Source organism: Grus americana, unplaced genomic scaffold (assembly GCF_028858705.1).
Source record: "Grus americana isolate bGruAme1 unplaced genomic scaffold, bGruAme1.mat H_6, whole genome shotgun sequence".
Classification (NCBI taxonomy): Eukaryota; Metazoa; Chordata; class Aves; order Gruiformes; family Gruidae; genus Grus; species Grus americana.
The window spans coordinates 24,581-47,119 of NW_026561382.1; positions in this window are offsets into that span (position 1 = coordinate 24,581).

Below are 22,539 nucleotides of genomic sequence, written 5' to 3' on the forward strand. Positions count from 1 at the left end.
ATTTTGGGAATTCTTACACTTTATACTGATTTTGAGGTTGTAATTATCATTACGAAAAATTGCATTAAAAACAACACTGTTTTAAAGTGGACATAGCTTTGGGGTTTGCCAGCAACTGAATTTGGACACCCCACTCATAAATAGGGGTAGAGTCAAATTTTCTCATTGTTAAACCAAAAAGCGTAGGTCCATCACATTTCACTGCAAACCAGGATAGAGAACTAGACCTCCTTTCAATGATACAGTCTATGATCATTAGTCTAAACTGTGGCTTTAAGCAAGGAAAAGATCCAATTTTGTGGAGACTGCAACTCATATGTTTGAAAGCAAAGAGTTCGTCGTGAGCCTAGGGAAGGACAAGGTCTTGACCAGTTGTGACGACTGGATTTAGCGGTTCCATGTTGTAGGCTCAAGTGAACACAAGAGTCCTGGGGCCATCTGATGAGAGTACGCATCTCAAGAGGAAGGCTCTTGTTAAGAAAAAGAAGGATCCCAAACTGAGAGAGAAGCTGGAGAGTGTGGATATGTATTGTAAAAAAGGAGACAGTTGCTTAGTTTCTCAGCTAAGAGCATGAGGAGTAAATCTGAGATCTGCAGAGGATTCGGAATGAAATGCTTATCAGCCTGAACAAGAAGCTTACAAGGAATAAACTTCTTTGGAGATAATTAGGAGCATAACGGAAAGGTGAACACTGAGAATGCAGCAGGGAATTTCTGGATTTGTAGTCCTGATGGTGCATTAATAAATCTGCTCTCCGAGAGCAAATCATTGTTGTACAGTATCAGCTTTGACTGGCTGCAGAAGCAGAGTCTATTGGATTGGACATGAGGTTGGTGTGCTATTTTGGGCAGCCTGCAACAGACTGAATGCTCTGTTAGATGGCAAGAAATTATTCGCTGCAGGCTTTAAAATCCATTGTGAATATAAAAGACTTCTTACTTTTCTTTCTTGTCCTTTATATCGGTGCTACATTAAAAAACTTAGTGAGGCAGTAGTCTGCTTAAAGTGCTGTTATTCGGGATGATAAAGACAAGAACAAATCGTGCCTAACTTTAGAAAGACAGGACATAAGGTAATGCTACTCCATCCACATCTATTGTGTACGAAGACATTTCCTCCTCTTTTGAAAGTCCCTGAGCAATAAACTGCTGGGTGCATATTCTAGGGAAGAATCTCTGCTTAGCTACTTATGTGATCTTTGGTAAGCATATTCTGCTGGTGTCTCCAAGATAAGAATCTCTGTCAAATGGACACCTGACTTGGCTGGGAATAGCTCTTGCTATTTGAGTTCTTGGAGAAGGTAAATGGGAGTACTGTTAAATAGTGACATGCACAGATGTATATGAAGAAGTAAGTCTGGGGTCAAATGGAGTCAGATAGTACTGGTTGGCAAAAGACTTGGATGATCAGGTGAAGCTGACTGAGAGATCACTTGGCAAAGTGAAAAAAAGAACTTATAGGCAAAGACAAGCAGAAAAATCCTAAAGTAGGCATAAAAGACAACTTTACATTTTGAAGGGAAGCCATACTTAGGAAGGGAGAGGGTGGATATCGAATTTCTTTCTTTGGGCTTGGCTGAGTCTTCCTAAGCTTGATATTAGTGTAGAGGAAAAAAAAAAAAAGCAGGACATTATGGATGTTGGGGGCGGGGGGTGTCTTAAAAATGCATGGTGCTATCTACAGAACAGAATAATTAGAAATCTTAGAAGTGCCAGTGTTAAGTACTGATGGTCTAGGAAAGGGTAACTCACACCATGTAGTTCCTTAAACTTGTAGGTTTATGCATACGTGGTATATATGGAATAGGAAGGTTTACACTCGTTTTTGAGGAAGGAGATATGTGGCAGCAGCCAAACATGTTGGATATCTGTATCTAACTTCTGTGATGAGACAGCAAACTGCTGCCACAAAGCACGGAGCTAAGGCAGTGGCTGACCAAAGAAAGATTATAATATTGCTAAGACCCCAACAGAGGAGGTCAGCAAGTTCCCAGAAGCAAGACCATTACTAGAATTTTTATATTTAAAGTGTTTTTCTGGTTCTGGATGAACCCTGGCAGGATGGAACGTTTTACTGTGGTTGCTTAAAAAGGTGACAATCCTTAACAGTTCTCAGCAATTTCTTCCAAGCCTGGAATTTGCTGTACATGACTGGAAACCTCAAGAGAAAAGGATTTTTCAGCCTTATTGACCTGAAAGTCACTTCAGAGTTTGTACTTTCCCTTTCCTCCACCCCAAGAAATCAAAAAGCCCTCTTCAATCTTCCTCTTTGTTTTCAAAGAAGAAAGTCTTTGCTATGCTACTAAAAGGCGGCTTCTGGGGACTGCCTTAACTTCTGAGAAAATGGATATTAAAACTAAATATTATATTTTTTCAACTGTAGTTGGAGAAAATGCAAATTTAACAAGCAGTTGGCACAAGGCTCCCATGCATTTAACTTGATAAACCTGCATCTCTTATTTACTTAAGAAGTCAATTAGTTCAGTACCTTTTTGCAATGCGTGCATGGTGCCAGTGAGCTGTACTTTTCTAAGACTGCAGAACGCATGCTTGTTCTAGCTTCCTGAAGAGGAAAGAAATTGTGCTGCTGACAACAGAATCAGGACTCAAATGCCTACTTTCTCTATCGCTACTCAAATTACAACCTTTCTTTGAAAAATTATGTCATTTTCAATGCTAAGTGGTGTAGCGGAAACCCCCTTGCAAAGAGTGAAAGAGAGACTGTTTGTAGTAAAAGTCTTGAAAGGTGCAGGTATTCCTGCAAGATGTAAATGACATTTCTGTTTGAAATGGGAAGATATTTTTAATCATGAATCTTTGAGCTTTTGCTGGGGAAAGTATCTACAGCAGAAATGCTCTGAGGGGAGCTTTTGCTGAAGTGGGGTCTGCTCTGGTTCTAATCTCACAAACATATCGGAGAAGTAGAACGACTGTTCTTTTAAGCTTATCACGTGGCTCTTTGCTTAGATTGCAGGTGCAGACTTGGTGCTCCTCGTGTAGTGAACATAAATGAGCAACAATGCTACAGAAGAGAGGTTGGCATAAAATACCTGCCAGAAAGAATGAGGCCTTTCAAGCCAGCCTCAAATGTTGCAGAGAGCTCTTCTAACTTCTACAGTGAATTTTGTAGTTGGTGATAAAATTGAAAAAACAATCAGTGTCATCTGTGCGTTGTAGACAAAGTCCTGCATTCCACTGTTTTACTTAATCCACTGTTAAGCACAATACTACCTCATTAACTGCCCCTGAAATTATGGCTGCTATTACAAGCAATATCACGGGTTTCCTGTGGGGAAACCACAGGGTTTTTTTTTTTTCCGAATGCTACAGAACTGTATTATCAAGGACTGCAAAGAGAAATCTTATCTTGGTAATTCTGCACTGTCAAAATTTCCATTGGAAGCTAACACTGCACACTTGTGCATCTTTGGGTGGGTTCTTTTGTGTTGCATGCTGTGAGATAGCTGAGCAGTCTCTGCATGACTAGCAAAGAGAAAACAGAACAGATGCCTTTTCATCCAAAACCTGTTGAAGTATGGCCTTTCCATTGACTTCAGCGGATTTTATTTTCTGTTCAGACAGATGCTGTATCCTATGAGAGATGTAATTTCTAGTGGTATTTCAATAGCCACAAAGAGAATGAGTTTTCTATTAAAGTTGCTATAATCTACTTACCTGGTTTAAGGATTTTTGTAATTCCCCCTTGACACACTTATACAAAGAGCGTGGGCAAATATTTATCCCTGGGCAGCCAAAGACCTGATCCTGCAAATGTTTCCCATGTGAGACATCCTAGTGAAGCCAGGGAGCCCCACTCTGTGCTTGACAGCAAGCTTGCAGACAATCTATCAACTTTGACCAAAGTGCAAGAAGAATTTGTGAGCAAGATAGGGTCCCTAAAATACTAAGCTTGTGCTTTTAAAAGTTACTTGGGACTACCACGAGCACGTCCATGTGGCTCAGTTGAAGCTAATGTAGAAAACTCAAATTCTCGTCTATGTGGCCTGGAGCCTATTGGAGAATCTCCCCAAACTGTGCTCATTGCTACAGTGATTAAGCCAATTCCAATTCTGCAGTGCGTCCTTTAACCAGTTTAGCCTTCACAGTGTACTTTCTCATCCATTGCTTCCAGCTTAAGTGTTTGACTGGGAGAATGTCAGAAGCTTGTCCTCTCTGTTGCAATGACTTAAACTTGCTCTGCTTTGAGTGAAGTATTCCCAATTACAATTTCGAATGAAAATAACCCTTACTTTGAGCAAAACAACACCTGCGCTCAAGTGATGACTGGCAAGCAGCTGATGAATTGTAGTAACTCAGGCTGCTCTTTCTGCATCTGAACTCTTAAGCCTCTGCCACCACTTCTCCAAGGCTGTGTTATCACAGCATGGTCCATGTCGGCTCTTAACTGGACTTTGGCCTATACCTGTTCTGGACACAACAGAAGTTCTGAGCTCTGGAGACCTCGGCTAGGCTAGGCTGTCTTCTTGGGAGTTTCTGTTAGAAATCAGACTCTGCTCCCACCTCCCTTTGCCATGACAATGCAGGTTAAAAGCATCTGAACTACTTCTTTTTCTCCTCTAACATCCTTCCTGCATCTTCTCCCTGACGGACACTGTTCCCCTAACGGGCAGCACTGGGAGTCAAGGGTTGTGTTCATGCACACATCTGCAAAGTCACAAACGGTGATGAGGAAATAAAAAAAATGGATGACCCTGCCTCAGCTTAATCTCTGTGATTGCATATATTTAGCGATAAGCCAAGGTATCTTTGCAGTGCAGCTGAATGACCACTTAGATCTAATTAGTATGCGTGTAGGTTAAGATGAAGATTTGAAATAATGACTCAAGCTAACTCTTGAAAAGTGGTCCATGATGCATTGGAGTAGTGAATTTGAACTGAATCACTCAACTACTGAACCTTTCAGCTTAACAGTGTTGTGGTTGCGTCTCTATTTAAAGAAATATCTGGTAAGCAGATAAAAGTGCTCGCCTCGCCACATTCACAGCTGTTAAGACATTGTTTTCTTACTTCCTGTTCAGCAGCACATTTGGGCACAGCAAAGTGTGTGCTAGTTTCCTTGTAGTATAAACTGTCGCTGACTTGTTAGCATTTGCAGAAAGTAAGAGCACAGGTGCATGGAAAATGGCTATCTTGTCCGACAAATTGTTTTAAGGCTATAAAGCGATTGGTCTACATTGATGTGGATATTTCGGTATTTCTCAGAGGCCAAAATAAATATATGCTTAAGGTGTTTTCTTGGGACACGACAGTCTTGGGTTAAAGTTTCTGCGTGGAGAAGGCAGGACATGGACTGAACTCCTGTCTCCATGTGATAGCTGAAAAATGCAGTCATGGACCCTGTTAGGTGTTGTGGGCGGCCTTACTCTGTCATGCACAAATGCTGCATCCTCAGTGGGAGGAAGTTTTCCCAACAGAAGTGTCGTGGCGCATCTCACTAAGCTTCCTCGCTAACAAGCTCATGTTCTCTCAGAAGTATGGCATTGCTGAAAAACTGATGGGCTCTAAGCAAGCTCTGTTGTTGCTGCTTCAGATGTATAAACTAGCAGAATAATCCCATTATTTTGATTTTTGCTTTGTTTCTAATCTAGTGTACTATAGTCTTTCTATTCATGTCCTGTGCTTAATAACTCTTATTTCAAGTCTACTTAAGAAAGGTGCTTTTCTCTTTTATGAAAATATGCTACTTAAGAGTATTTTTGTCTTCTTTTTTGTGTGCATGCAGCTCCCACTTCCATAATTGATGCTTAGGAAAGAGTTACTCTGCGTGCTATTATTGGTGCCAATAAATTCTTGCTATGCTGCTTAGTCAGTACTTTATTTGTAGCACTGTCCAGGGATGCAGAAATATTTGCATGAGTGGCTTTTCTCCTTTTATAATCTAAAGATCAAAATTACAAATTATTTAAAGATGATGGGCAATTGTGCGATTTGGTTGCTATTTAGAAATTTCTGCTCAGATGCTGATTTAACTGATGAATGAAAACCACCCGTCCTTCTACATCACCATTGATGTGCACATGCGTGTAGGTTCAGCTCTATAGGTCAGATGTGATCAAGGGGAGCAAAGACATTGTGTCTGGGATGGGAGTTGAATGACACCAAAGCAGCCAGCAGTGCTACCCCTCTGTGTGAGCACTGCAGAAACAGATGGCATTTCTGTCTTTAAAACTGGTTATCGTTTTAGCAGAAAGTGTGCTAAAACTACGTGGTTCCTAGAATGCTCCTTAGGCCAGACTCTGCAGCTGCTGAAAAGAAAAGTTTTTCTAAATGGAGTTCAGAAACTTGATGCCGTTCCCTTCAAGCGGAGGTGGCAGGTAGAGCAAGCCATTTTCCAACCTTACCTACACCTCCCCAACACAGAGGTGGCATATTATTAAGTAGTATAGGGGGGTAGAGAGGTATAGGGAGGTGGATTATACACTGTACCCACACCTTGGTGGGGAAAAAAATAAAAAGTACCAGTACCCCTGAAGCTTGAAAATTAAGTGGGGCAAGCAAGGGAATGGTGTTCTGTTACTATTTGATCTTTGTGCGCTGAGCTTTATTTTCTTCTCAGTACATGACTGAATACGTGCTTAAAACTGTTCATCTTTGCTGTGAGCCAAGCACCCTGGAGAAAGCATCGGGTTTATACCTCACTCTGCCCTTTACTTGAAGTGAAACTTTATGTCTGGAGTTATAGCACCATGCTAAAATGGAGAGAAGAGTGTAAATTATTTTCTGTCGGTCTTGGAAACAATTCTCTTTTTTAGCTGAACAGTCACAACCTGGGTATTGCAGCTGCTTGGAGAGAAAAAAATTGTGGTAAAGGCTGACCATTCTGGTTTGTGGCTTTCTCCTGAATGCTTTTATTCTGTGTTTGAAACACACACATTATGACTTTACATCGTGGGACAGTTCACAGAGGGTCATTGAATCACACAGAGATGGCAGGTTCTGATGTGCCTTGCACCAGTTTTCCTGGAGTTGTGCCACAACTCAGTAGCAGTAACAAAGCTGTGAAGTGTAAAGAAAAGCTGGAATTTTCTCCATATGTATATGACTGCTTTTCTTTTAACTGTTATTAACTAACTTCCAGAATACGTCAAAAATTTTCACTGTTAACACTGTTGAACAAACATGCAGTTTTGACATGCAAAACCCAGAGTTTCTTTCTCGGTAGCTAGAGGCTAAGGAGATTCTTTCAAAGAAACTATTGATAGCTTTTTTTATTTTTAATTGAGAGAAATAAACTCTGACTGAGGCCATTTGTAGCTCACAAAGGTTTCTATTTCACTGGTTAAACATGTTTAATTGGATGCATGATTCATATGCAAATGCTGTGACTTGTAGCTAATTTTTTTCCCTGCTGTCATAGCATTCTGTATTTTAACGTGCCCATCCGCTCAGCTTAGGCAATGCTGAAATCCAGAGACTAGCTACACAGAAATGGATTTGTACTGAAGTGCTTTTTAAAGCTTCATATAAAAGACTTCCTACAGGACTGTCTATCCTTGAAACATATCAAAACACTTTATAAAGTGAAATCAAAAAATGCCATGCATCATACACAGCATGATCATACACCCAACATTGAATTGAAGTCAGTTCTGATATAGAATACACCTCTTACCCAGCAGCAGCAGCTCTGTGAGATTGTTTAAAGCCATGATGGAAGGATGCCATCAAATGAGGAATGCAGGTTGGCTTCTCCTGAGTAGAGGTAGTAACACACCATTTCCTCCATATACTGGAGTAACTTTTTTCTCTTTGTGCAAACAGATCTGTGGTACATCTGCAGAGTCTTGGCTCTGAATTTCCCCTGAGCATTACTACCATATTTGCAAGTTCAGACTTCCAATGACTTGCTGAGAGCACTAATTCACCTATAATTTAACACAGGAGAAATATGGAGAATTAATGCATTTAAAGCTAAATGCGTCCAGGTTTTCAGGAAGGGCATTATACTCATACTTCTAAAATTCCTGGAGTGAGGGAGTTTCTACCCTACCTAGAAGGCTTGTGTTTTGTAACATGACTTGTGTGCCAACTCAGTAATATTTCCCTGTGGTTGTAGAGAGCCTGACAAAGTAATTATGAAATACTACCTGTACTTCTCACTTTGATTCCAGTGTTTTTAAAGATGTTGTATTGATGATTTAGATGGTTAAATTTTAAGTTTGGAGAAGTGAAGGAGGGGAGCAGAGCTCTATTATAAAGAATTTCACTAATGTGTGGCTAGCAGTACTTACAGTACTATCATAGAATCATAGAATGGTTTGGCTTGGAAGGGACCTTAAAGATCACGGAATCATAGAATCTTTAAGGTTGGAAAAGACCTCTAGGATCATCAAGTCCAACCGTCAACCCACCACCACCATGGCTACTAGACCAAGTGCCATGTCTACACGCTTTTTGAACACCTCCAGGGACGGTGACTCCACCACCTCTCTGGGGAGCCTGTTCCAATGTCTGACCACCCTTTCAGTGAAGAAATTTTTCCTAATATCCAACCTAAACCTCCCATGGAGCAATTTGAGATCATTTCTTCTTGTCCTATCACTTGTTGCTTGGGAGAAGAGACTAACACCTAATCATCTAGTTCCAAAACCCCCCATCCTTTTATGTCTCTGCTTTCCTGATGTGACACCTGCTGCTTTGACCATCCTGGTCCTGACGTGAGTGAGGGACTCCTGCCCTAGGCTGCAGACTTAGTAGTTTGCTATGGGCGTTTTGAGCACTGTCTTTCCTGACGTGACCTGCATCCCTAGCTACCGCGCAGGGCTGGAATGTCTCTCCTGCACTGATTCACGAGGAAAAGCTCTAACAACAGTGAAGCATGCAATGGGAGACAATTGGGCAAGGTTGTCTTAGCCCATATGAGAGACCTGACAGCACTAACAGGAGAAAGAACAGAGGCTTGTTGGCATGCATGAGCCTTTAGCAGCATGTCACTGAAGTCTCCTATTAAGAGGCAGAGGGGAGGGCATGCAAATCTTTAAAACTTTAAAATGCTGGCCAAGTAATCAGATGTCATTATGCAATTGCACTTCTTAGAGTGAACTAGTTTCTTCAGTGGTCAGAGAGATCCTGTATTACCGTACTGCAGGGTTATTTTGTACAGATCAGCCATATCGCGCTCCCCTCTCACCAGCACCCTGGGCTGCCAGTTAGTTGGCAGCTGCCTTGCTGTAGCTCAAAGATGAAGATGTTTGTTATCCTGGGGCGGGATCAATAACTGTTCTGCTTTACATCCAATGTCTGTGATTGCTGGCAAGCATAAAGACTTTGCTGCTATCTTAACCCAAACTACAATTTAATTAGAGGATTTTAAAATGGTCAATACATCCATCTGTCTTGTGCAAAGACTTTCTTCTGATGATAAGCTGAGCAGCCAGAACTTTAGATCCTTCCAGCAGCCACCTGTGTTAATTTGGAGAGCTTTTCAAACTCCTTCCTTTCCGGCCAGGTCTGTTCTGGTTTGTTCTCATCTTTCTGCCTCTAAACGCAGAACCAGCCCTGTGCCCGGAGCAGGAGCTACAGTCTTTTCCCAGTGCCAGTGAATTGTCTCATCCTCCTTTGTTTCCATGTCCTTCTCCATCTCCGTTCAAACGGTGGCTTATCTTGAGAGAGCAGAGCATGGAGTGAAAACAAACCAATATATAGGTACAGTAAATGTCAGGTCAAGATACATAATTCAGTTTACCACAGCATGGTGGCATTTCTGAGACAGAAGTTTAAGGTACAGAAGGGGATTTTCTGGGCTATCAGATACATGTCTTCCATTGGGAGAAAAGTACTGGGGTTTGTGTTGCTTCATTAGAATGACAAACGAAAAAGCGGAGAGCACTGAGTGCCAAAGCTGTATTTATCTTCGTGTCGTATTCAGTGCTTTCTCAAGGCGAATGTTCTAGCACAGAAAGAAATTGTGAAAATGCAAACCAAGACAGTGAGTTCCTGTCTCTCTACAGGCTTTTCAGCAGCATGTTTTGAAGCTGAATTCCTTTGCTCTCAGGAAATTCCTCAGGTTATGGATACTTGAGTTTCACGATGAACCTGTTACATCAAAGGTTGAAAGGGAGCATGTGTCTTGCTGGAAAGGGCAACTGGGTAATACTGCAGGGAAAAGAGAGGCAAGATTTAGGAATAAAGAGAGAGATGTGGGAGAAAGACACAGAGCAGAACTCGAATCATTTCAGTAAGTACAGATAACAAAGGTTCCCATGATGCAGGCCATGCTTCTTTAAAGTAGCCGGAGGCATTGAGCCTTGGGTGGTGGTGCGAACCTGTCCTTCTTGATATCTTTGGGAGGCCTGCTGCAAGAGCAAAACTGAGTCCTTACACAAGGACTGTGCCGGGGCGGGGGCAGGAGGTTGGAAACAGGTAATGGGCATATGAACCTGATCCATTTATGTGGAAAAATCTCTGGAAGTGTTGCACCTTGCCACACGGGAAAGAGACTGATTTTCCAGCTAGTTGCTTCTCCCCCTCGCCTGCTCTGGGGAAATACTCCACCTGCAGCCGAGGGCACAGAGCAGGCTCTGTACGCAAGGGCAAAAGACTAACAACTAACAAAAAATCAGGGAGGCTTTTCTAGGTTTAAAAAGGGAGCAGCTGTGGAGGAGCTAATTCTTGAGGAAGTCTTAGTTCTCTCCATGTGGTTCCTTGTGGGTTACCTTCACTGCCAGAGATTTAAAAGACTCAGTCTCAGGCCTCTGAAAAGTAACACCCTGAGCAGGTTTGCTATGGAATTAAGGCAGTAGTAAATGTAACAGATACCTCCTCGGGGCTTGGGGGCAATTTTTGGGTTGGCTTTGTTGTTGGTTTTTTTTTTTCTCTGATGGGAGAGCTGATTGACAAACATTGTAGAGGTGTCGGTGCCACGGTTTGTGGTTTGTGGTCTCACTGTCGTGGGCTGGATGCATTTTGTGCTATAGCTTAATTCCTTTTTAATAAATCCAGGTCACTTCATAAAACACATTTTCTTTAGAGCAACTTGTAGTGCCAGATTCAGTAGGAAGCCATGAAAAAATGAATGCCAGTTGTGGAAGGCCGTAGACTTAAAAGGCAGCTAGGAAAGGACAAAGAGTCCTGCACAGTACTGCATTATTTATAGCACTTTTATGTAAGCGTGCCAACTTGCTTGATTTATGTGTGTGTATATTTGGACTTATTTTCCTCCTATTATCCCAGAAATTGATTCTGTTTCGTCATGCCTCTCAGGCTATTTAAAGACTGCGTGATATTCCATCACCTGCCTGAGTTCCAGTGAGTCCACTGGAACAAATGCCCAGATGCTCCATTTCCAGAGGACAAGGGCATCTGTACCTGCGTGTGGAGATGAGGACAGCTGGTTCTGCTACTGGCTGGACCATGGAAGCCTCTGTTCTGGGGATCAGAGAAGGGGCTGGTATTTGTGTGGGTTTCCCAGGATGTGTCCTCGCTCATGCTGCACTTGGAAATTTTATCTGAATGTGACGATTTAGGGTGTTTGGCATTCCGGTAGCCTAATAGGAGTAAGCGGTGTTACAGAAGCGTGCAGGGTGGTTTTGATGTGTCTCCGATGTGTCAAATTTGTATGCTGGCTCTAAACACTGTGCACCCACAAGCGCTGTCATTTGGGCTTTGTCAGACGTGGTGTCACTCTGCCGCTCAGCACATTCCTGCCAGGACAACCACGGACGGAAGCGTGGAGAGTCGCCTTTAGCAGCACTTACAAAGGAAGGACCACATTAGTATTTACTGAGTGGTAGCCTTCCGGAGGGGCATAGATATCCTACATGTTCCCTGACTCCTTTAGTTATTTACCGTGACAGATTAATCTAAAGTTCCTGGTTGAACCCATTGAGCACTAATATGATTAGTGTCCAGCCACTTTAGAGGGAAGAAGGTCTGGCAATTTAAGGAGATGAAGAAGAGTGTGTGGATAAAGATTTCACCCCCAGACATGCAAGCGCCATTTCTCGGAAGTAACCTGCAATAGAATATAAAGAGCACCATCTACTGATGCAGAAGAAAATGAACCATTTGTATGCAAAGCTTCTTTTTTCTTTTCCTTCTCCTTAGTCAAGATGTTGGTGGCTTTCTTGAATGCGGGCTTAATCTGGATTTTGGTTGTCAGTAGCAAGATGTTTTAACTATTGATTTCCCTTGGTAATGGTGCTGATAGAGAAGACGGTGCGTTTTATCTGTACACCGTCTGTTCTGTCCCTCAGCAATCCCAGCAAAGAAGGGGCCTAATTAGCACCCTCAATATGCATAGATGTGCCTGCTGAATATATCAGCTGCCTGCCTAATTCTTATTGTCATGGCAGTTTCTTTCAGTATCAGCTTCGAAAAGCATGTCGGGCTTCCACAGACTGTCATGGTCTCTTTCGAGTGCCAGCTCCCCTCAGCCTCCTGCCTGAAAGCTGAGTGATTTGTGACAACCTCACCCGACAGCTTTATGTGCTCCATGCTGGAAACACTCCACAAACTTCAGGGACTTCATATTGACATCATTTGTTGTGCATGGGAGTGGGTTATGAGGGCCCTCTTGCTGTCAGCTCCTAGGCACTGTGTTCACCTTAGAAATTTGGCATCATCTTAAAATGAGAAAAGTGTTTCTAGAGTACTCATTGCCTCTCTGGATCTGTCAGCCTGACATGCCCCACTCTGTTATGGAGGAGTATCTGTATTTTCAATTTTGTGTCCTCATCGCTGGCTGGTTCTCCATCATCAGAGCATTTTGTTCAGTGCCAGAATGCGCATGAAGTTGAATCATTCATAATCCCTAATTCCTGAATTTAAAGCATTTGCCTGAGTACTCTCTTTTGGGGAAGAGAGTGAGTACCTCACCCTTGGTCTAAAAAAGTTCATATTTAAATATGTTAGAAGTTTCCTTAATCTTTCTGATTGAAAAGTTTGCCTTAAGTGAGCTCTGACAAGAGTGACGAGACCTTCACAGATACTTGGGTCTCGTATGTTGTACTATCTCTATCCTGTTACTGCTTGATGGTACATGAAGAAGGAGCATGGCCTCGCTTCCTATTTTACAGAAGCACACGGCTGCCTCTTTTGTTGTACACCAGCACCACTTAGTGCTGAGTTGTTCCAGAGGTCACTAATGGAAAAATAAGTTTATACACGATGGTATTCAGTTTCTGAGTGAAGTGCAAGTTCATGGGCTATAGGCTAAGGTATAGGTAAGTTTGTGGGAGCACCTAACTATTTGTTGTTCTATCTTTGCTCTCTTTTCTCTCTCCACCCCCACTTCATACAGCTTGCAGCATCTTTTTGTACTGTTAGCAGTACATCTATCAAGTACACAGTTTATGCACTAGAATCTAGGATACAATTCATTTCTTGGGCCACCCCTTGCCAGTCAATTCCAAAATTATAGATCCAGCAACCATCACAGTTACAAATTTAAAGATTCTGGATGTTCTCCACCCCTACGTTTCTGTGATCTCTAATGGATATGGACAGATTGAATAAAGTCAGAACATAAACAAGGGAGAGAAAATCTTAGACTGGTTATTGTGGTTGGGGGAAAAACCCAAAAGTGAACTTCTGGATAGTGAAGTGCTACCAGCCTGGGGTTTTCCTCCCTCCATTAATCATCTGGTTGAGTCAGAGGGATTTTCTTCTTACAAACCTTGTTTCACAGAAACAGAACAATCTATTGGGTTCAGTTTAATGCAGAGGATTCGAAAGAGAGACTGGGGGGGTTGTTTGTTTATTGTTTTCCTGCTTATATCTATTATCTCTAAACTAGGAAAAAATCAGATCTAGAACCATGGTAATATTAAGCATGTCCTTTCCTGGGAGGAAGGGAGGAAAAGGGACAAGTAAAACTATTCTGAATCATTCAGCTATTCTGAACATGTTCTTCCTGATGACAGGGGAGTATAAGATTGGAATGAAAGTACTGCTGCCTTACCTTGCTCTGACTCATAAACAAACATGAGCAAAAGGAAACGCATGAGACTTTTATGCATCGTAAGCTTATACCAGCTGACATTTCCATCACCTTACGTGTTTAAATATGACCCTTTCAATACAAGCACAAAATGTTTCATAGCTGATTATTTCCTATATTGTAGATAGCATTTGATGGTTGCTTCTTGACTAAGTGCAGATCAACTAATGCTCATTCGCAAACAGTAGTCCCCAAAGCAGGACTGGAGGAGTGCACACAGACCACCCGAACGGAGCTCTCCTACATAATACTAGGGAATGGAAAGTGTTGATTGTGGCACATGAGGTTCTAAATGTTTGAACAACATCTAAATGTTTTGATTGCTTTTTTTTTTTTTTTTGAGTGCAAATAATCTTCATCTTCCTCTCCAAAACCTCTTTGGCCTGGTACCCATGTGTAGCAGCAAAGAGCGGAGTACAGAGGTGGCAGCTGCAGAAAGACACCACGGCCTTTGGGATCAGGGCATAGGGGAAATGGAGGCTCCTCTCGCCTAACGTGCAGAGCAGCCATGTATCAGTGAGGGACTAGGGCCCAAATACCTTCAGCTGGTATGAAAATCTATGGAGCCGATGAAAGCACTGGCTCTTTTTATTCCATTGTGAAGGGAAGGATGTTTAATACTTAACATCTTATTATGGAGCAGCCCTTATGCTTATATAATTCTCTCTTTAGACCTGTTTTTCACTATCAACATACCCTTTGTTTTTCATCCAAGAGTGGGGAAGTGTGGAAATACAACTGTGTCAAGTTTCTAAGTTTGTCACAGATATCTGCCAAAGCCTGGCAGACAAAGGCATCGCTTGTTTGCTCTATGCTCTATTTAGGCTATTTTCTTATTTCATTGTAAGACTTTGTTGCAGCTTCCTGTTCACTTAGCAAGTGAATTGAAAGAAGACGTGGGTAGGTAAAAAAAAAAAAAAAAAAGCATGTTTGTTACGGGGTTTTCACTTTGTGTTTGAAATTTGTGCCTCTTTCTTCAGGTGTGAAGCTCAGGCATGTCTTGCAGCAGAGATTATGCTTTAGGCACGGAAGTGTGAAACAGTTTGCTTTGTGACACTTTTTCTTTTCCGGTAGAATTTGGAGGTTTGGTTTTGAACTGCAAGGAAAGATTTACCCTGGAAGATCTAACACTCTAACGAAGTAAAGCTAATCAGAAATACAAAAGTCTTCTAGCTGTGTATTTGTCATTTGCTCCATGCCAATGAGTCCACAAGACTTAAAATTTTGTCTTTAAACTTGAGTTTCCTCTAGGAAATACTTTTTTTGTATTGTAATTCTAGTCCTGGGAAGTTTTGGGAACATGTAGGATAGTGAGACTTCACGTGTTGTCTTGGTTCCAAAGTTGTTTGTTTGTTTAGTAGTAATTATAATATTTTAATGTACATTTTCATTTGTATCTAAGGCCAAAAAAGCCATCTAGATAAAATGAGCCCTGTCTCAAAGAATTCCCGGTTGCTGCCACGCATGGAGTTTGTGGAAGACTGATTCTTTAGTTGGATCCCTGCGCTGCCGGCGCAGGCACAAAGGTGGTGATGGTGGGGGAACAGCGGGGGCCCTGGCAGATGAAGCAGAGATGAAATCGCTGCACCTGAAGTCAGCAGCTGATCAGTAGCAGCGTGGGGGAGGCAGGACCCCAAGTGCCTGTGTTTTGCATGAATGCCGGTACCTTAGTTAGCCTGTATAAACCACTGGCATTGAACAACCGCCAGCTCTTTCTGTACCGCTGCAGTGACACATCCTTCATTTCTGCCCCATGTGTCCCCGGTGGGGACGGTTTGACCTTCCCCTGGGGGCCTGAACTCCTCTGGCAGCCCCGGTCAGAGCCCCGTGGCCACGTCCAGGGCAGGCTGACAGCATGGGTGCTGCAGGGGACACAACCGTGCTCTGCCTGGGACCAGTCACTGGTGCCCTGCAGCCCGTCCTTGCTCTTGCCGGTCCTCCACAACCTTTGATGGAACATGAAGGCAGCAACAGCTCATTTCCTGGCTGGCAGAGTCGGAGCAGAGCCATTTGCCTCTCACGTCTAGCACAAATGACCTTTATAGATGTGTGTACCCACAAAAATGCCATTCTTTTTTGATGCTGAATTTTATATTTGCCAATTTAATTTACCTGATGACTGTATGAAAGGTAATATACACCTTTTCCTCTTTGAGTAACTTACCTAGAAAGCTCACAATTAGAGTTGGTAACAACATTTATAGTAAGAGTTTTCTACCAGAAAGTCACTTCAAATAAGATCTAAAATTTTCATTAAAAACTGTTTTGATGTTTCATTTTGGAAAAGCTTGAAGAAATATTTCTTGAAAGCTCTTCTGTTTCAGCATCACTTCACAACATATTTCTTCCCTTAACAATTGTGGATAAATCCTACTTACTTTTCAGAATCTCATTTTAAACGCTTTACTTTTTGTCCCCTTTCGGGTCAATGCTTTTACAAACCTTGAACTTCTTCAAAGGACAAAGTGTCTTGTGACTACAAGTAGTCAGACTAATGTGCCTTTACAGTGCTTAGCACAATAGAAACCCTCATTTCTGTGGCATCCTCTGGCTGCTACTGCAACAAGTGCATAATGTGTTTTTAGCAAAAGGAGTTGGGAAGAAAAAGTGAAATGCTCTTCTGAGTTAATTATCAAACCAAGTATTTATTACTCGGAGCAGGTCTACAAGGGAAAATGAAAACACTAAATGGAAGAAGGACTGAAGAGATAGGAGGCTATGAAATGAAAATAATACATAAATGTAAAGGAAGTGGAAAAATATGTGGCAAGGAGCAGTAATTGGGGCAACAAAGATATATAGCCAAGCAACGAAGAGCACCGAAGTTACCTGGATGAAAAGGGACACTTCTATAAAAAAAGAGGGCCCAGAAGTAAAGGGAAAGAAGGATTTGTATTGTTGTTGAAATGAGATGTGAGGAGATGCAGGGAAAGAGAAGTGTGGTGAATTGAATAGGAAAGTGGAGGAAGCAAAGGGAAAACTGTTGGTGCTTTAAGCAGGCTCAGGCAAGTTCTCCAGGGGCTGGAATATTTCCTTTCCTTACCTGTAGCAAGCAGCTAGCACGTACTGCAACTGGTTAGCCCCTGCTGAGATGTTAAGTGACTTGCTGAAGACTTCAGTGAACTGGTGCCAGCTGCCTCCTCTCTGTCCAAAATGCTGCCTGCCTCTGTATGGTAGTATTTCTCCACAAGCCTGAGAGCACTCTAGTGGAAGATACTTTTTGGGGGGGGCATTAAGTAATGTGGCTAGCGGTCAGCTTCTGGAGAACAGCTCTGGGACTGTCAGGGGGCATGAAAGGTGTCTCGGAAATCACGAAGGGATTTGTGAGGCCGGATTCTGCGTGACTTGTTGAACGCAGGTAAGTAATTTAGAGAACTTAGATAACAGTTAAGAAGATAAATGCCAAAGATATCAGAAAAGGTCGTTGACCTTTCATGATATCCAACCCTTGTTAGCAGCACTGCCGCATGGTGAATAATCTAGTTTCTTCATCTTGGCTGCCTGACTAGCTGATAAGCCTGTTTAAACCTTTGTAATTCAAGCTGATATAATCCACCATATCCTCTTCAAATCTTAATTCAGTCCTCTACTCCTATCCCCTATTTCAGCTCTGTTAGAAATAAGTGATGCTAAAGCCTATATTTGTTTCCTGCACAAATTAAAGGCTAGCTAACCTTACTGTGCAGACTCCTTGTAGCAGTAGTTGAGCAGTCTTTTTGAGAGCAAAAGCACTGTGTGGCTGGAGATGTCGTGTCCTGGAAAATTAGTTTCCTCCTGAGGGTCTCAGCAGGATGGTTCCTATGGGGACAGGCCCCACATTAATACCTCTCAGCCAGTATCTTGCACCTTATTATTTCTCCTTTTAATTCTTAGGAATAATTTACGTCAGGGAAGAGAGCGAGAAACCATCTCCCTTTTGAGGGTCAGTCGGGAAGAAAACAACCTGTAGGAGCTCCAAGTCAAGCAAGCTCAGACTCATTAACCAGGAGCTGCACAAACGATTTAGGGAGTTGCTCGGTGGGTGCATAAACTAACTGCTGGAGGAGATACCGGCAACCTCCATACAGAGTAGGGTTAACACGGCAATTCTAGGCTAAAAAAGGGACTTCACTACCGGGGGTTGTGAGAACAGTATGTGAACCCTGCTTCCTCCTTCCCCCACACTTTCATTTTGAATGACAATTTCTAATGAAGTAGTGAACTGCCTTGTGGCGAACAGAACAGACTCCAGGAGGACTGATGTCGGGACACCCTTCGCCTCAATGGTTTTAGCGGGACATAGCAGGGCAAATGAATCTCTCCTTCAGTGAGCTGTTTCGAACCCAGAAAAGGTGGGATGTGATCCACTGAAATGCCATATACTAGGGCAGGTATTACAATTTCAAGTGAACTCAGCCATTAAGAGTTCTCAGCGTTTGGTCAGTGCTGGCAACCCAGGGCCTAATTATTCTTGAAACAGTTCTGTATATTCTTGTAGCTACACTTCCAGCTCTGCTGCTCTTGGCTCTAGCACTTGCTTCATTACTGTGTCTCTGTAAGAGGGATCACGAAAAGCAAACTCTCGCTTTTTACCATCAAGTGATCTTGAAATGGAGTTGCATTTGGAAATTGCTTGGGTTTACTTCTAGAATTTGTCTGAAGCCTAATCGTACGTGGAAAAGGAGATGCGGGAGGCGGGGGAATGCATGCAGATCACATGAATACTATAATCTGGTGTTAAAATGACAGTACTAGATAAATTCTGGATATTGTGCAAATCCATAACCCAAGCAGAGACATAGTTTGGAAATTCTCTGGCTGAAGGAAACAGCTTGTTTACCTAATCTGCTCCCTTTCTGCTTTGCAGGAAATACCTGCCTTGTAACTGAAAATTTAAGTAGGTAACACAACCTGTTTCTTCCTGTGTCTTTTATTCCTTCTCATGCAAGGCTGTCCGAAGAAAAAGTGAAAACCCGGGTGAATTCTCCATATGCACGTATCCGTATTTGTTTTGAATACTTATCTTTTGTAAGGTACTTCAACACAGAACTAGCTTACCAAACCAGTTTACAAACACAAATTAGCTTAAAAACCAATCAGATATGTATGTGGCTTTGGGTTGGCGGGGGGGGGGTTCTCACTTCAGCAAAACCACTGCAAATCGGAGAATGCCACTGTGCTGAAAATGACTGTGAGAAAGACTTGGGTTTGGTGACCATCTGGCTTCAAAATGTTCTATGAAAAATCCTGTTTCAATATTCTTGCCTATGTTTTAAGCTTTGGTGCAAAAGAATTTTATTTCAGAGTTTTCGCTACCTTGGATTAAAAGCTTCGGGAAGTTTCCTAGGACTGACAAACTTCGCCATCATTTTCTTCTTATTTGCTACATTTTTGTGTCACCCTGAGTTTTCTGAAAGTCTTCCTATCCTAAATAGAAAATTTTCACAGAGTCTAGTAAAATGCAGTTCCATGCAGAGCTATCTTTTCAGTAGGTTGTTCATGCTAGCAACAGTAGATTGTTGTACCTGTTAAATTCAAATCCTTCCACAGATGAGGGAGACATAACTCCTGTTTCACTGCAGGGACAGAAATGAAACAGATCCATAAGAGTTGTCTGTCTCTTGCTCTGTCGGCTGTTACCGTGCTAGATGGTATGCGATGTGTCTAGGCTGTCACGGCTCCTGGTCAAGTGACTGAGAATCAGGCATTGCTCTGGCACATCCAAGAGCAAACCTGCATGGAAGATGATCGTATGGAGTACAGTCCATGGAATGTGCATGGTAGCTCCATCGAGTCCAGGTAAGTATAAAAATTCCTGACTATTTTTGCAAATGCTGGCTAATGAAACTAACAGGAATTATAGGAGCTGGTTGTTATTTCTGGTGCTAGTGAACAACAACATACTATTTTAACAGGAGGGGAAAGAAAAAACAGTGGTTTGTGGTGTTCAGTGACTATTGCATATTAATGGATTATCCTACCAGGAGCTATGAGGTTGGTCCATAATTGCTGAGTATTTTTCTTGGGTTTTTAGCTATCTCTATGAGCAGTAATACCTTCACAGAAGTACTGCATATTGTTTGACGTGAAATGGAAAAGAACATAGCATCTAATCAAAAGCATTAATGAACATACTGAAGGCAAACATCCAGCTAGTACTTGACCTGAATGGTAGATCTAAAAAAATACGCTGCTGTGAGAAGTGCCCACTAGATCAGCTGGGTGGTCGGTGAAGCTTGCACATGATATTTGCACCCTTAGTGCTTGAGGAGGTCAACATTTGCAATAAAATAACTAGTGCCTTTATATCCATAAGACTTGGGGGTCACCTTAATTCCAGGAAACTGAAGTATCCTGTTGGCTCTGAGCCTGGCTGGCAAGTTGCTATACAAAATTAAATTCTAAGGGTCTCAAGAAAAAACAAGTGCAGCTTATGCTACTTGTATGCAGTGCTAAATCAGTACATTTTTCAATATAAAATGCACTATGCCTACTGGCAAGGTACAGGAAGAATAAGAGGAGAACATAATTATTTTTTTTTTTTAGTTTGAGGTCATTCATCTTTCACTCTTGGTACTCAGCCTTCTAATGTTCCTGTCCACAGATATCAGGGTATCTCTTGATGGCTGTGACTGTAATCTAGCAGACGGAGATTTTCTTTGAAGCTGGAAAGAACAAAAAGGAAATATTGAGTTATTTAATGCATTATTTTGTACTTGCGGTGGTAAACGTACATCTTAAAAGACTCAGAGTTAGATTTTCTCATAACTAAGTTATTACATCTAAAGTTGAGGCAAGGATGTTAAAGTTCCTGGGATGCCAGAAAGAGGTGTGCTGTTTCAAAAACTAGATGCTGTACATAAGTGACCATTAGTATTACATTGTTTGCCAAACATTACTACAAAAACATGGAGAGGAATAAAGAACAAATTTTTTATATATTATAAATATTGGACAATCTACCAATGTGACTATTTTGCACTTAAAGTGTTCTGGACTAAGATACATTTGCATATATACATATGCATGTATACGCACATATGCATTTCTTTACATTCTAGTTCTCAGTGTCAGGCTCCCAGAGTAACTCAGCTGTTTACATGCACAACTGCTATAATATTTATGTAAAATCTTGTCACTGTTACGATTTATGGCTTTTTCTGCCCAGCAGTCTCCTTTCTCTGAGGGCAGAAAGCATCCTGGAGGAGGGACTATGTGTATCTGTGGTTGCAGAGTGTCAGGGACACAGTAGGTACAGCTAAAAATGAACTGAGACTAGAGAAGGCCTTTGTGTGTTCTGCCCCCCTACTAAGTAAAGGTTTTGGGTTCATGGAGCTCATAGGCAATATCTACTAAGCTATTTTCAAGTGCTCTTCTTTTGGGAAAGCATTAAGCTGAAGTATCTTTTAGTTACCTTTGTCTTCTTCAGCAGCACAGCTACCGAGCCTATAAATGGTGCCTTTTTCCCCCCCTCATGTTTAAACATTTCCTAAAATTTGAATACACCAATGTCCAAACCTGGTGATGTTCCCTCTCCAGCACTTAGAATGCAAATGCTGTGAAATAGTTTTGCATTAGAAAGTGCTAATTAGCTGAACATGAAACATTAAAATGAAGAGAGGGTAGGTAGGTTATCTTCACCAACCTACTAGATTTTTCCCAATAACTCATTGATTTAGAAATACTTCTTCTAGTCTTTCATGGCTATTGAATGACTCCTACAATAGTTAAATAATATGAAAAGACTGAATGCTTTGCAGATCTCTAAATGGCCACTTGAAGTTATTTAAATCTTATAGCTGCTTTTCTTAGATAATATCTTCTGATAATAAAACAACTCTAAGCATTTTGAAAGCTCATCTTTCTTCCTTTTGAATATAAAAGGAGATCAAAACATAGTCTTTAATGGGAACACAGTAAAAGCTTAAATTATGGAAAGTTCCTGCCTCCCATTAATAAACCAGAGATTGCAACAGGCTCGGAGGGGAGCGTGCTGGGTATTTGCCACTGAGACCCTCCCTGCTTCGGTGGTAGGAGGGGAAGAGTGATTCAGAACCATTCTGAGTAGCCTCACATCAAAAGGGAATCTCTTCCCCCATTTTCACCATCAGCAGTCAACAGGAAACATTCCCATTTGGATATTTTAAGATTTGAGATGGACCCAGAACTTTTCGACCATTTTCCTAAACCTGTCTTAAAATACTACTTCACGTTTTGGTGGAACATTAGAATAACAGGGTTAACGAGAAAGTTGAGTCACAGAAAAACTTGAGGCGATCAAGTTCAACATCTTAGGGTTGAGTGGTTTATAATGATAAACTGCCTGAACTTTCTTCCAGTTTCCCTGTTTCCCAGATCAGAATAACACTGCAAAACAGTTGTTTTCACACTGAAGTTTTAAGACACAACTTTCATTATGTAGCATACTTCCTTCACATTTAGGTAACAAGGACAGCAAGAGAGAATGCAGTATCATGTCATGCATGAACATTGCTGGAGCATCTTTTTGTTCAGATAATCAGGATTTTGGCAAAGCAACAGGATGGGAAATGCGACAAATTCAGAACAAAAGAAAAAAAAGGGACCTGTAGCAAGAACTA